Consider the following 15,019-nt stretch of genomic DNA (forward strand, 5'->3'; position numbering starts at 1 on the left):
TGCCCATAGGCCCAAAGATGACCTGCTCCATCTCCAGATGTCCTCATTACAAAACATAATTTCATTTTGTCCTCGCAGTATCTGCCTCTTTCTCTGTTTCTTTATCACAACAGAGGTCCTGACAAACACTAAGTTATTTAAGTCAGAAGTCTTAGACTCCTATTTTTCCTTCCATTTTCCTGAATGTGACCCACAACCATTGAATTAATCACCAGAGCTTATGGATTTTATTCATTAAAAACATTGAGTATGACTTCTGCAGTATCAGTGCTTTACCTAAGAATTGATACTCTCTGACTCATCTCACTGGAAACATGTTCCTGATGGTTGTTTTGTCTCTATTACTTCCGTTCTTAAAATTCATCCTTTCCATGACACAGCAGATCCCCATGGTCACCCTTAGAGGCTGACTGTCCTGGCACACCATATTCAAATTCTTGCCCTTCCCGATTCCTCAGTCTGCTCTCTCCCTTGCCTACCCTCTTCCTCTCCTCACTCAGGCCACATTTGAAATTCTATTTGACTTTCTCAGCATATCTTGAGCTTTCTCATACCTCTGTTCATTTGTAGGTGGATTCCCTTTGCTTAGAATGTTATTCTTCCTGTCTTAGTCAGCTCAGGCTGCTATAGCAAAAATACCATAGACTGAGTAGCTCATAAACAAAGGAAATTTATTTCTCACAGTCCCAGAGGCTGGAATTCTAAGATCAGGGCGCCAGCATGATAGCGTTCCAGCGATAGCCGCCTTCTGGTGTTGTAGACTGCTAACTTCTAGTGTCCTTGCATGGCACAGGGATAAAGGAGTTCCCCAGAGTGACTTTTATAAGGACACCAATCTCATCGTGAAGGCCCCACCTCCAGAGCTCATCCAGTCCTAACTGCTTGTCAAAATCCTCACCTCCCAATACTATCACATGGTGAGGTAGGGTTTCAACCTATGAGTTTCGGGGGACACATAATCCATAACATTCCCTTTGTATCTTTAACCTTCAGATAAAATGTCCTCTTCTCCCTCTTTGGGGATTAATTTCTCTTCCTCTGGGCTCAAAATGCAACTCGCCTGTCCTTCACCTTGGGCTCCAACATAGGAATAAGCTCCTTCTGGAAGGGACTGGCCACTTTCTTCTCGGGGCCCCCACAGCGTCCCCATACCCCAGACAATGCTTGGTGAGCTTTGAACGGAAGGGAGAGTGGGAGGTATAAGGTGCACGTAGGCCAATGCACGTAATATCTTGTGGCTTGTGATCTTCAGGGAATCATTCACCATGGCAGGGTTTCTTTCTTTCTTTCTTTCTTTTTTTTTTTTTCATGAAATCTGTAGATTTACATTTATTTTCTCTCATGACATTAGTTCTGCCACATTAAACAATTCTATACTATTTGAATATTTTCACTTTAAAATGTGTCTGGGGGTAATAAAGCTGAAGAAACACATTTGTCGATGAGAACAATCTAGTCTATATGGATCCCTCACTGGGTCCATTTGAGCAGCCCTCCCCCAGTGCTGCTTTCTTGAACAAAGAAGTGCTAACACTTTATGCAACATTAATAAAACAAAGGGGGCTTTTTAAATAAACAAAAACTAGGATTATTCTGTCCAAGAAACCTTCTAGTAATAGTAAAAGATATCTATCTATCCATCTATCTCCAGGAGAGCTATGAGTTAAACCAAAGTTATTTTCTGCATTGTTTGTTTATACATTGCATGTGTGGCAACACAGCTAATCCAAAGTACATTTTTTTTTACTTTTTTTTTTATCTTTGGCTACTGTACCAGCTTCCAATGACTCACCTTGAAAAATAATACATTAATTTCTGCTCCATTCATCTCACAGAATTAGATGAAATAAAGCATATGAAAGTGATTTATAAACTTTGAATAACTGTACACATATCAAGTACCTTTTTTTAATACTAGCAATCAATCATTAATCACTGAGTGTCTACTATGTAGAAGTGGTACATGCTAGATATAAATACAAAGATTTAAAAATCCCAGTCTCTGCTCTTAAGTAATTTGCAGTTGGTCTTGAAGAAACCAAGGGAGAAATGATAAACTACCAGCAACAGAGTCTGCAGTAGGGGACCCTGGCCGGGCCAGAGCAATACAGAGGGTGGGAGCATCGATTCCAAATGCCATTTCAAAGAAGTAGGATCAGAACTCCTGGTCTTGAAAAATAAATGGACTATAAATAGTATTTATTTTGGAATATGGAATTCTAGGATGGTCCCAAGATTCTAGGTGACTGGTGTCTTCTATGTCCCTGTATAATCTCCTCTCTTCAAATGCAGAGGGAACTTTGATTACGAAGGGACATCGCTCCTTATGATTAGGTTCTGTTATATGACAAAGATGAAGGGATCCAAATGTAATGAAGTCTCCATCAATTAGGATCTTAATCAAGGGGTGCCTAGTCCATTAAGCATCTGCCTTTGGTTCAGGTCATGACCCCAGTGTCCTGGGATCAAGCTCCCAATTGGACTCTCTACTCAGCAGAGAGCCTGCTTCTTCCCCTCCCTCTGCCTGTCACTCCCCCTGTTTGTACTCCCTCTCCCTCTCTCTCTCTCTCTCTCTCTCTCTGTGTCAAATAAATAAATAAAATCCTTAAAAAAAAAAGGACCTTAATCAAATTTGAGATTATCCTGAGTGAGCATGATCTAATCAGGGAAAGCCCTTGAAAGATGGGTTGACCCCCACCTGCAAAGAGAGACTGTCTCTTGTCTCAAAGAAGTAAGCAACTGTGAGTCCTGTGGCCACTAGGAAATGAGCTCCGGGGATCTTGGAAGCAGATCTTTTCCCATGCAAGCATCTGATAAGAAAGCAGCCTGACCGATATTTTGGGTATAGCATTGTAAGATCTGGAGCACAAGACCCTGCTTAACTTTCCATACCTGGATTTCTGAGACACAGAATTACAAATGACAATTACTGAGTTTGTGGTAATCTGTCATGCAGCCATGGAAAACTAATACAACCACCATTGCTCAAGATTCCCCAACGTGGAGTTGTCCTTGAGCTATTCTTTTGGGCTTCACAAGCCAGCATTCTCTACCAAACCCCTTTATCATCTAAGCTTCTTAGAGAGAGGCAGAAAGGAGTTGCTGTCAATCAGCTCCCGTGGGGAGTGAACGTGCTCCCCTAGGAGATGACCAGGCTGCGCGTGCCCAGAGAAGAGACAATGGCGCATCATCCAGTGTGCACACAGATTTTCAAACACACCTGAGAACCATAGACACCATCTCTGAAAGAGACTTCCAAGTTCACACTTTACTTCTCTCAGTTTATCTCTGAGGCTTGTGATGGCACATCTAGGTCCTGGGAGAGCTGGAAGTAGAACCCAGGTCTTCTGACAGCCATGCCAGTGTTCTCAGCATCATCTGAACTGCACGGAGTCAAGGCAAGACCCCACCTTATGGACCGCAATCATTGTAATTGCATTCCTACAGCATCTCATTAAGGTCCAAAAGAACACAATGAGAAATTATCCAGTTTTCCTTGCTTAGATCACACTGGTGGTTGCTTTTTCATGATAAATTAGTAATAACTCTCAGGCACATTTGGCAAGTCGAAGAAAAATGGATTTTTTACAATGCATTGAATAAACATCTTCCGCATGAATATCTCCTATACTTCACTGGCTTCGATACAGTGGAACTTTATTGACGTATGTACTGCAAGCTACGTTTGAATGATTGCTTCATATATTATGCTATGCTACATTACATCGTGTTCCTTTTCTGCTTCCATAGCCCAAAGACTTATTGGAATCAGTTGTTTCAGACTCATAAAATAAACATGACTTAGAAAAAAAAAAAGATTATTGTATTAAGAATTCCACCAGTCTTTTGAAACTGCATCCTTGATTATTTGTTGAAATTCATTTCATTTTTCTATCATTATCCTAGTGCGTGTTAAGTCCTACCACAGAGTATAAACGTACAATCTGCTCAGTAAGGCAGTTTGTAATAAGCTAGCATGAAACGTTTTCAGTATTATGGTTTGTTGACTTTTTTTTTTAAAGAAACTAACACCCATAAAGCAGAAAGTTTGTTTGAAAGTGTGAAATTCTAAAATGAGCCTTTTTCTTAAACAACCCCATCTAAAATTTAATTAAACTGTCCTGTCTTTATCAATAAACCATCTACATTCCATGTAGTAGACATTTTCAACAGGAAGATTTATGAGTCTGTAGAAGCAGCAGGGTTGAAGAAGAAGATGCTCAGAGATCAGAGGCTGGAATCAATGCCTGAGATGTCCTCCAACAGCCCTTCTGGACCTGCCGTCAAGTCTCCCACTGGGCTCTGTGCAGGTACTTAGCTCCCGGGGATGGGCTCCTTTACTGTTTGCCTTCCAGCTGAGTTTGGCAACTGGGGGGCATGGGGAGGAAAGATGGGGTGAGGGTGGATGTGAGATGGGGGGAATTCAGTTATTCCATTCCCTTCCCAACAGGTCCCCAGCAAGTCCTCCCCAAACTTCCTCTACCAAGGCCACAGCTCTTCTCAGGGCCCTTTCCACATGATGCCGTCTCTAGATTCTAGGGTCCACTCCAGGGTGATCCTGCTTTGATCTTGCTTTCCCTAAATACTCTCTGCACCTTTGTCAACCAACGGTCCCTTTGTAAACTCCCCTCCATATCAAACTTGATTGCACCAATTGTTTCTTTGCAGGGACCCATGATCGCACAGTCATGGTTTATTTGCAATCCTTGTATGTGTGTCCTCTTTTTCTCTCTTCTAAAAATAAGGGGTAAATATTTCTGTTCAGATTGCCTCATGCGCCTATTAGGAGTATAAAATGTGAAAATATGTGGTTAAATTCTTTTCAAAGTTTAACACTTTTATTCAACACATGTACGTTGAAGGCTTGGTTTGTGCTAGACACTCGAAAGTCACTACGGAGGAACACAAAAGCAGATAGGCGTGATCTCTGTGAGCTGATCACTGTACTAGGAAGACCACAGTGTAATCAAGGGGATGTGCAAGCTCAGCCCAGGTCAGATCCCACCTAGGGGAGGATGGATGGTAGAGTTTCCAATAGAAGGTGCCATTTGCATTGGGTATCAAAGGATATAGGGGTCTGGATGCAGGAATGAACTACCCTGGACTAGCCCAGGATGAGAGAGAATGGTGAGTGGGGACAAGAAGCTCTGATAAGTCATTACTAACTAGACTCACCGTGTTCAAGCCCTTCCATATATGCCAGGTCTCAAAATGTGGGCCATGTTCCCAAAAGGTTTTATCTGCTCTAGTTCAGCACTTGGTTCTCAGAGTGTGGCCCTGGGACCAGAAGTGTTGGCATCCCTGGGAATCGGTTAGAAAAATAAACCCTCAGCCCCACCCAGACCAGCTGAATCAAAAACTCTGGGGGCGGCGCCCAAAAGGTCTTTAACTTAAGGTCCTCCAGGTGATGGCCGTGGTGCCCAAGTTGGGGAAGTACCTCTGCAGCTGTGCATGGTCAGCTGCAGGTGGGCAGTGGAGGAACCTGGGATCCAGGTGAATGAGGATCCAGTGGGGCTTGAGTGGTGTGCTTGGCCACAAAGAACCCTGAGTTCAGAAATTGCCCTGCTTCTGCCCCAAACTCCATTCATAACTGAAGTCAAATCCCCTTTCTACATTTTTACACATAACACAAGGAACTTGAATTATGTTTACTTTAAGGTCTCTCCCAATATGAACACGTGTTTCTTTCTACAAACAATGAAGAGGTATTGAAGATAGAGACATGCACTCAGAAGACCAGGGTGCGGATCCAATGTGCTACTTCCTGGTCTGTGACCCAGAAACCTTGCTTAGCCTCAGCTTCCTCCTCTAAACTGGAAATAACACCACCCACCTAGCAGGATCATTGGGAAGACAAAATGGGTTCTGTCACCGAAATGCAAAAGCCAGCCTCACTTCTGTTTTAGTTCTGTTTCACTGCCAAGGTCACTGCCCATGGCTGGCATCTCGCAGACATTCTCTCCAGCTGCCCAGGCTAGGTGAGATTTCTCTGTTACATGTTGTTACGGTCTCACACAGCCACTCCCCAGAGCTGGGGGGATTGCTTGGTTGGTGTCTATTCACCTATTAGATAACAGACCCCATGAGGGATACACCATGACTTGTTTTTAACCCATTGCATACTTAATGACTACGGGATAGCTTGCACTCGGCACATATTTCTTGAATGAATGCATAAGAAGTCCTTAAAAATAATTTCCATGCTTCCTAAATAACCATGCCAACAGGTGCCAGAGGACTGCAATGAATAGCCCCCACACCTTTACAAACAAACATTTCTGAGCATCTAGAATGCAGGAGACAGTGTTCTAAGTCACTTTCCTCAGAGGATTTTTCACCAATAAAACATATGAAGACAAGAGCCTTGCTCTTTAAATACTACCTCAGCCAACCAAGCTCTCTGCCATAATTTATCATAGCGCCCTGAGTTTTATCCTTAAGTCTCCATCTTCGATCCACCTGGGGCACCTTGCTGAGCTCTGACTTTAACTCTGGCATCCTCACACCTGCTCTGCCACCTGCCCCACTGCGGGTTTACTATTTCTCTGGTCCTAAATTCTGAGGCTGCCTTGTTTTGGCTCTATCTATTTTATTCGAGGCTGATATGGAATATTCTCATTCATTCCCTTTCTCTCTTTCTCTCATATTTATATAGATACTCTCATATTTACATAGATATTTATATCAATATCAATATTTATTATACATCAATCCACGTTGATATATCTAACTTATCAATACATATTATCTACCTATATCTGTAAGAATTGGCTATGTCAGGGTATCCTTTTTTTTTTTTTTTTTTTACTGCTAATAGCAGAAAAGGATGACTTCTCAACTGCAATTCTGTATATTGAGCGATGCCTGTCACCAAACTACTTCAGCACATATTAGCAGTTAACAAAAAACATTTGGATCATTCGGCTACCACTGCCTTTAAAATGCCAAATACACTGCAATCTGCTTTCCTTGTGCTTGAGAAATCAGCGTGCGACATGGGGCTTCAAGGATGATGAATCACCTTTGATGCCATATCTTGGGATAGCCAGGCTCTGGCGCTGTCCAGGGAAATGCCAGCCAGTGCAGAGTGGGGGAGGTGCTAGAGGCTGGGGAATGTTGAAGCCCAGGGAGGGTCTCACACTGTGACTCTGACCACCGGGGGCCTGCCTGTGCGAAATGCAAGCCCAGCGCCCTGCAGACCTACTGAGTCCCACACCGCGGCTGGACCCAGCCCTTAACAGTAGTTGAGACCCCTAGGACGCCCAGATAATATGCTCTAACTGGTACCCATTCTATCACTAAAGATGAGGAACATCCCCACCCCCATCTATTAAGCTAACCGTCCATGCTGAGGTGAGACTGATAAGCTGAAGCCAGCGTGGCCTTGAGCCCTTCTCGTATTGATCTCATGGCGGTCACCCACCACACAGAAGATTTATACAGAAAATAGGGATGGAAGGTCTACAAACCACTCCAGGCATGTGTCCTCTGCAGGAAGCATCACTGGGCAGCTCTATGTTGTCATCGGTCGTACCCTGAGCAGCCACTTACAGAGTACAAAGCTCTCACCATTTAGACCTCTAGGATCTCCTGTGTTCCTCACAACCCTGTATGGGGCAGGACGGGGATGGGGGTGGTGGAACAGTTTTCATGGCATCTTTTCTGCTCCATTGTCTGTCCTCATTGATTTATCTAAGAGTCACAGTGAAGTCCTATTGCTATCAGAACCCCCACCTGCTCCCTGCCCCCACAGTAGACTGACACCTTCTAGATGTCAGTCTTAGGCCAGGGATGGCTGACACCAGGGGAGAGCAGAAAGAAGCACATTTCCTTCCATCATAAGTTTCCTGGGGCCCCTAGACTTTCAAAAGATAGCTGTCCCCTGCCTAGAAAACTAGCCCACTGCCACCTACGAACAACCTCCCTGCCGGGAACTTCAGCCTGAAGATTGACAGCGCACATCAGGTAGGCTTGGGTTTAAAGCCAGCTGTCCACCTACTGCTGTGTGGCCCCGGGCAATGTACGTGGCCTCCCTGCATTCCAGGCTTCTCACCTGTGAAATGAATGACACGGGGTGTCTAGCTCAGAGGCTGAGCATGAAGGGCACATGATTAAAATGGCCCAAGAACAACTGGGCTTTTGTAGTAGGAGCTTCTCACTTCCAGACTTGACCTGACCAGCGTGCAAGTGTGGTATGGATCGGCCAGGGCCAGATCACTTCCAAATGTTTTCACTCTTGCCGCAGGCAGCTGATTCTAAATGAATCAGTGAATCCTTTGTTTCTTCATGTCCCTGTTCATTACCTACCCATCTGCCCATCCTAACATCTGTCTTTCAAGTATGGACTCCGTGTCTGCTGCGCCGCTGAAGGACCCTAAGGAGAAGGCTGCAGGTGGAAATTCTCTTTTCACGCCTTGCCATGAAACATTTCCCCTTTCCCTTCAGAGTTCATCCCCCACGCCCTACCCCGCGAGTTCCCCAGATAGAATTATGCCACTTTTCTCTGTACACAGCAATTCAGGAGTCTTAAGGGAAACAGAATGTATCACAATCAACTTTTTCAAGATATTTACCTGGGTCTAATCTTTAATAACATCCATCCATGTACATGGTTCTTCCTTTCTAGAATCCAGTAAATTTCTCTCTCTCCCCGTCCCCCACTTCACACAGCATCCAAAAGAATGCTTTGCGTTTAGTAGGTCCTTATTTCTGTTATTAAATTATTGATTAGAAAACCAAGGAATGGGGCTCTCCTCTTCCCTTGAAAAAAATTGACACTGGATGAAAAAGAATAAGTATGAAACTGTTCACTCTCCTAAGCTGGTTGTTTCTAAGCCTTGCCTGCAATTGTTGCCTGTGATCCATCACCAAACCTGTATATCTTCAGCTTTACTTCAGGTCTGAAGTACTACATTTTCCATTAAATGCAAAGAAATGGATCTAGAAGTTGCAAATATTATCACATCAAACCACAAAGTTAGAGCAATTTCAAGACACCCCACGTGCCAGCAGTCTCTCTCCCATCATGTTCATTAAAGTCCTAAAATGAAGTAGTCATACCGTTTGGTCATTTTAATCGGGGTCCATTTGGGCCAGAAAATGGAAGATAGATAATAACAGGTCATTGGGGAATAATAGGTTTTATTTACTTGAAACGAACAAATGGAAATCTTACGAGGAAATTTTACCCTGAGTGAAAACAGGGTAAACCCATGTGACTTAAGGGCAGTTCTTGGTTGGAAACTTTGAGGAGCAGCTACATCTCAGCTTTGTCTGCTGCAAGTGGTCACTTTGTGTCCACACAGCTTTTCTCCTGAGGTTGGGTACCACAGATGCCAGATACCTGAAAATGGACCTCACGTTTTTCATCCCTCCATCCTCGCTCCCGTGCCAGTCCATCAGAAATATATGAACAGCCACCATGAGTTCACACATTCGCTTTGACATTCTAAGGTATTTTTGTCTCTGTTAATTTGGTAGGATCTTACATGGTCTTTCAGATACTAGGCAGCGGTCCTCCCCTTCAGAAAGCATGGATAGAGGAGACCAGATGTTTGATCAAAGATAACTTTTTGTCATCCCTCGTAGTTTGCAGTCTTGGTCCTAACATGTGAGAGATCCACCTAGCCACTGATCCTAAGGAAGCCAAGGTGATCTATGAAACTAGTTTTCCACTAAATGGTAAGACATGATTGAGGGGTTTCTCAGCTGCCGGCTCGGTGCCCTGCAAATCTCCCTTCTCACCTGCCATTCCTCCCTTGTCATTATATCTTCTGTGCCTGGTATGAAATTCCCAGTACAGTTTGCTTTCTTGATTGAGAAGCAATCTAGAATACCAGTGTTTTTTTAAAAGGGGGATGAACATAGGAGAAGGGAAGGAAAAATAAGACAAAACAGAGAGGGAGACAAACCATGAGAGGTTCTCAACTCTAGGAAACAAACAGGAGGGTTAATGGAAAGGTGGTGGTAGGAGGATGGGATAACTAGGTGATGGGCATTAAGGAAGGCACGTGATGTGATGAACACTGGGTGTTAAACACAACTGAGGAACCACTAAATTCTACCTCTGAGACTAATAATACACTATATGTTAATTAAATTGAATTTAAATTTTAAAAAATTGCTTGTAAATAAAGGGGGAGATGGTAGTTATGGAAATATGAGAGTTTTGGCCAACAGAAATTTAGAGGACAGTTTCCAAGAGCTCCCTCACTACTGACAAGGTTGGGGGATTTCCCAAAACTGCCCCCAGTTTTGATAATTCAACTAGGAGTACTCTTAGAACTCACTTATCACTGTTAAACTCACTGTTACGGTTTATTAAAGAAAAAGGATGCAGGTTAAAAATCAATCAAAGGAAGAGATGCATGAGGCAGAGTCTGAGGTTTCAGAAACAAAGCTTCTCATGGAGTCAGAACAGGTTACTCTCTGGTGTGGATGTGTGATGATACATGGGGAGTACTGTCAACTAGAGAAGTGGCCGCCTGGTTCCGACTTGGTGTTGAGCTTCACTAAATAGGCATGATGATTGCTTGCCCATAGGGTGGATCTCAGCTTGGGTCTACTGAAACTCTGTGATTCAAAGCCCTACCCTAAATCACGTGATCCTTTTTCTCAAGTGGCTAGCTCCTATCTTAAGAATATCAGGTATACCTGGTCCACCCTCAGGCCAGGCCCTGCCCTGAACAATGACAGTCCTGTCAAATACAACAAAGATTGTCTCCTGGAAGCCAAAGACAAATCTTATCTTTAGGCAAGGCCAAATTCTTTATTCTACAGGAACATTGCAGGAGCCCATAGTTCAAGGAAGACTGGACACAGTCGAGGAGAATATATAGTAGCAATATTGAATATATGGATACTGTTGTACTCAGTGGCAGACAGATAGTGTGGGTTTCAGGTCAACCAGTTATTAACTGCAAAATTCTACACCAGCCGCTTCATTCCTTTGAACCTTGGCTTCCTCATCTGTGAAATGGAGAACATGGATGGACATTAAACTGGGAGATCAACTGAGTCTTAACATAGTCCCTGGCACCAAACAGGTAGCCAGTAAATGGTTTTCTCTCCCATTTCTCTCTTTCTCCGCTTCTTGCTCCTCACTAATGAGAGGGTCTGTTGAAGCACAGACACCTCTCCTTGATGGAGCAGCTGCTTCTGCCTCCAGCAGAATGATTACAACAGGAGAGATTCTTTTTTCTTAAACACGCACGCACGCACATATACACATATATACTTTAAAAAAATCCACCCTTCAGTGCTATGTTAGCGATTTCAACAGCTGTGAGTCAAAAGGAACTATCACAAGGGTGTGTTTCCATGGCAACTGCCATGGTTACAGAGGAAAAAAGAAGAGAACAAGAGACGGACTTCTTGTCCACCTTCCTCCCATGGCGTCCACCGAGGGTCACTCCACACCCCCGCTCCCCACCAGAACAGCAACTTGCTTCCTTTACCGAGATGACTCTTGAGTGATGGTGTTGGGCCTCTTGCATAAAGACTTTGGAAGGCTCCGATTTCCCATGCTTATTCTCTCACTTTAGAAAACTAACAATAAAATGAATTACTTCACATGGTGATTGTTTTGTCACTGAATCACAGGATCTGGATAACCAGCTACCGAAAATGCTAAAGGTGGGGAGAGGGGGAAAATGAGAAAGGGATAGGGTAGGGAGGCTGGTGGGGAGGGGTTGCTCTTGATGAGCTGGAGGTATGATTCAATTGCCTTTTAGGGATCATCCCACCCTGAGTCAAGAATAATCATTTCAGGCGTGTATCTATGGCAGTAGTAGGGTAAATTCAACAGCCCAGAGGGAGAAGCAGTCATTACTTCCCCGAAGTCAAGTACTCATAAAGGAGGCAAAAAATAAAACTATTTAACTAAGGGCTTTGGATACAGAGTAAAATGTAGATATAAAAATATTTTAAGTCTAGAAAGGAAGTCAAGACATTATGCAAATCAGAGAAACGTCTGAGTGGGCAATAGTCACCAAAGTACCTGCTATGTTGGCAAAGGCTCCCATCAGCTACACAAAGGTCCCGACACTTTATGTCACATCTGGAGACTCATGATCTGCCCTCTGCTGACTCTTTGTGAGGGCTACATACTTTCTTTCACCTCTTTGCCTCTGCAGGTAATTGTCATTCTATCTGAAATGAACGACAAGCAGCAGCACCACTACCATCTTCCGTCTTACAGATGGAAAGTGGCCACGTCTTTGCAAGTGATAGGGCAAGCACCTTCTCATCTCTAAAGCTATCCCTCCTTCCCAGCTAGTTTTGGGACACCTGTCTCTGCACAGGTGTGTTCTCAACTTCCTTCCTCACCCTCCACGGAGTCAACCACCACCAGCAGCAGCTCTAGTATCACCCCTTCCCTGAACCTGCACAGATTTCCCGGCAAGGAGCCTTGTTGCACTCAGGCTACGCCTCTCTTGGAGTGCTCGGGCCTGTCTACCATATAGGTTCGTTTCTGTGGAGGCCTTAATTCCACTGCCAGACTGTGATTCTTAAGAATTAACAGAGATGCTTGATTTATTGTTGTGTGCCTGCCACGACTGGTATCTAATAAGAAAACAATCATGTGTTGAAAGAGCAATTCTGAAAGAATACGTGTTGAACAAGTATTTGTTGGATAAATAATACAATTTTATCAAAGAGGATACGTTCTATAGCTATTTGTAGAGAGGATGTTTTATTTTGGTTTTACTCTAATTGTATGAGTTTCCTACAGCTGCTGTAACAAAATACCATGGACTGGGTGGCTTAAAACTACAGAGATTTCCTCTGTCACAGAACAGAAGGTCATAAGTCTGAAACCAATGTGCTTGCAGAGTCCCGCTCTCTCTAAGGCCTCTAAAGGGTGCATCCTTATCTCTTCCAGCTTCTCATAGCCCTCGGCTTTCCTTAGTTTGTGGAGGCATCGCCCAGGCCTCAGGCTCCCTCAGTACAGGGCCACATCTCCCTGTGTCTTCACATTGTCTTCCCTCCTTGCAAGGCTCTGTCCACATTTCTCTCTTCTTAGAAGGACATTTATTATATTGGATAGAGGCTCTTCCTCCTCCAGTATGACCTTACTTTAATTTAACTAATTACCTATGCAATAGTGACCCTTTTTCTACCTAAGATCACAGTCTGAAGTGCTAGAGGTGCTAGGACTGCTGCACCCATTTCTGGGGGACACAGCCCGACCCACAACACTCATTATTCCTCTTGCAAAGACAGGAGGATTACACCTGCTGATGGGGTCTGTATAACTTGAAGCCTTCATCCTTTAGGATTGGGGTTATTTCATCTTGTTGGTTGGTTTGCATCCCTTGTGGTTTGTTTTTTTTTTTTTTTTGCTACTTTCAAAATGTACTTTTAAGTGTCAGCAGAACCTGGTTCAGGTGGCCTCTTGGCCCTTCAGAGGGGTGGGGGCTCAGTGGTGAGGACAAGGAAAGCCGGCAGCCACAAGCACACACACGTGCACACAGCTCTGCATGGAGCAGTGGAGGCAAGAATATCTCCAGAGCATATGGAGAGCGGGGAGATGCAGAGGTGCACTGGGAGCTGGGGTGTAGCGAAGAGCGCCTCAGGGCTTGGGTGTGCAGAGGAGGGACAGAAATAACCAGCAAATCCCTTCCCAGTGAAGAACCACCAGTGAGAAGAAGCAACAGTCAAGTGATAGGAGTAAACAGGACACAAATTTGGCCTTGCAAACTGGACAGGTTGCGGCTCCAGATGGCAAAAAAAAAAAAAAAAGAAGAAAAGGATCCATGAACAACAACAATGATTTTATTCAGTTTGAACACTTACAAAGTTTTCTTTAGTTATTACTCCCTTCTGGGACCCCAGCTGCACAGAGTTGAGGGGCAGACTCAGCAGGGCGGCTGGCTGAGCCAAGAGCTGGTGGGGAGCTTCCACTGGGCCCAGCCAGCTTGGGCTCTAGACTGGGAGAAGTTCTTAACTAGGTTTTCCAAGGGGCTCAGGTGACAGGCTGTCAGGCGTGTGGCTTGGATTTCTTCCCCACCTCCAGGTATGAGTGCTTTGAGCTACAGTGACCAGACAGCTGGGCCGGGAGAGGGATGTCTGGTTCCTTGGTCAGACACCGCCTTTGGAGCAGGTGTTGGGATGGCAGCCTGGCAGGAGCGTACATGGCACTGGCCAAAAGCCAGGATGTACACAAAGCAGAGGACACCGGGCACATCGGGAGAGAGTGTGGGCAAAGCAATAGAGAATGTTTTCAAAATATCCTTCTGCAAAGACAGAGCCTCCCTGGGAAACTCAGCTGCCTCATCTGGAGTTCAGTTCGTGTGTGTTTGAAGCACAGGGAGTATGCTACGGCAGAGGCAGTACTGGGAAGAGGAGTACTGGGAACCTCACGGTCGCCTTGCAAATCCCCACCCAGGAAATTTACCCAGGAAAGGCAGGGGTCTCTTTGAGCCTCAGTTTCTCATTAGCCCCAGCAAGCTCCCTTCCTCCCCTGGAGAGAGAAGTCTGAGGTGCACGTGTGCAGATACATGGCTGTGACAGGCACCAGCTGTGTTTCCTGATGGGCCCGTCCCTCTCCCCTTCTGGTTGAGAGAAAGGCAAGTCACATACACAGGCATGGATGCCAACCAATTCTAAATGGGGAAGAGAGCCCTTATTTGCTGTTCGGCTCTACAAGGAAATGCAATCACCCCATAGGACTCCCAGTGGGATGAGAGCCCGCTGGCCAAGGCCCTGCAAAGGAAGGCGCCCACCAGGCCATTAACCGAACATGATAGTCAGCTCTGCTTGGTAAATCTACCACAAACACACATTCCTCCCATGTGCTTTATTCTTTTTTCTTTAAGACTTCATATAACTCTTTTAAACAATCAAATAGCATGACAGCACATTTTCTAAATCTATTTTACCCTGAACAACAACAACAAAATATTATGATACTATGTCTGTTGAATCTAAGGTGAATCAGCAGCTGCGGGTGCAGTGTGGACCCAGAGAAAGGTATTCATCTAGATGTGTGGAGATGGGGGTATAAATACTTGTTTTC

This window comes from Canis aureus, chromosome 12, assembly GCF_053574225.1.
Source record: "Canis aureus isolate CA01 chromosome 12, VMU_Caureus_v.1.0, whole genome shotgun sequence".
NCBI lineage: Eukaryota > Metazoa > Chordata > Mammalia > Carnivora > Canidae > Canis > Canis aureus.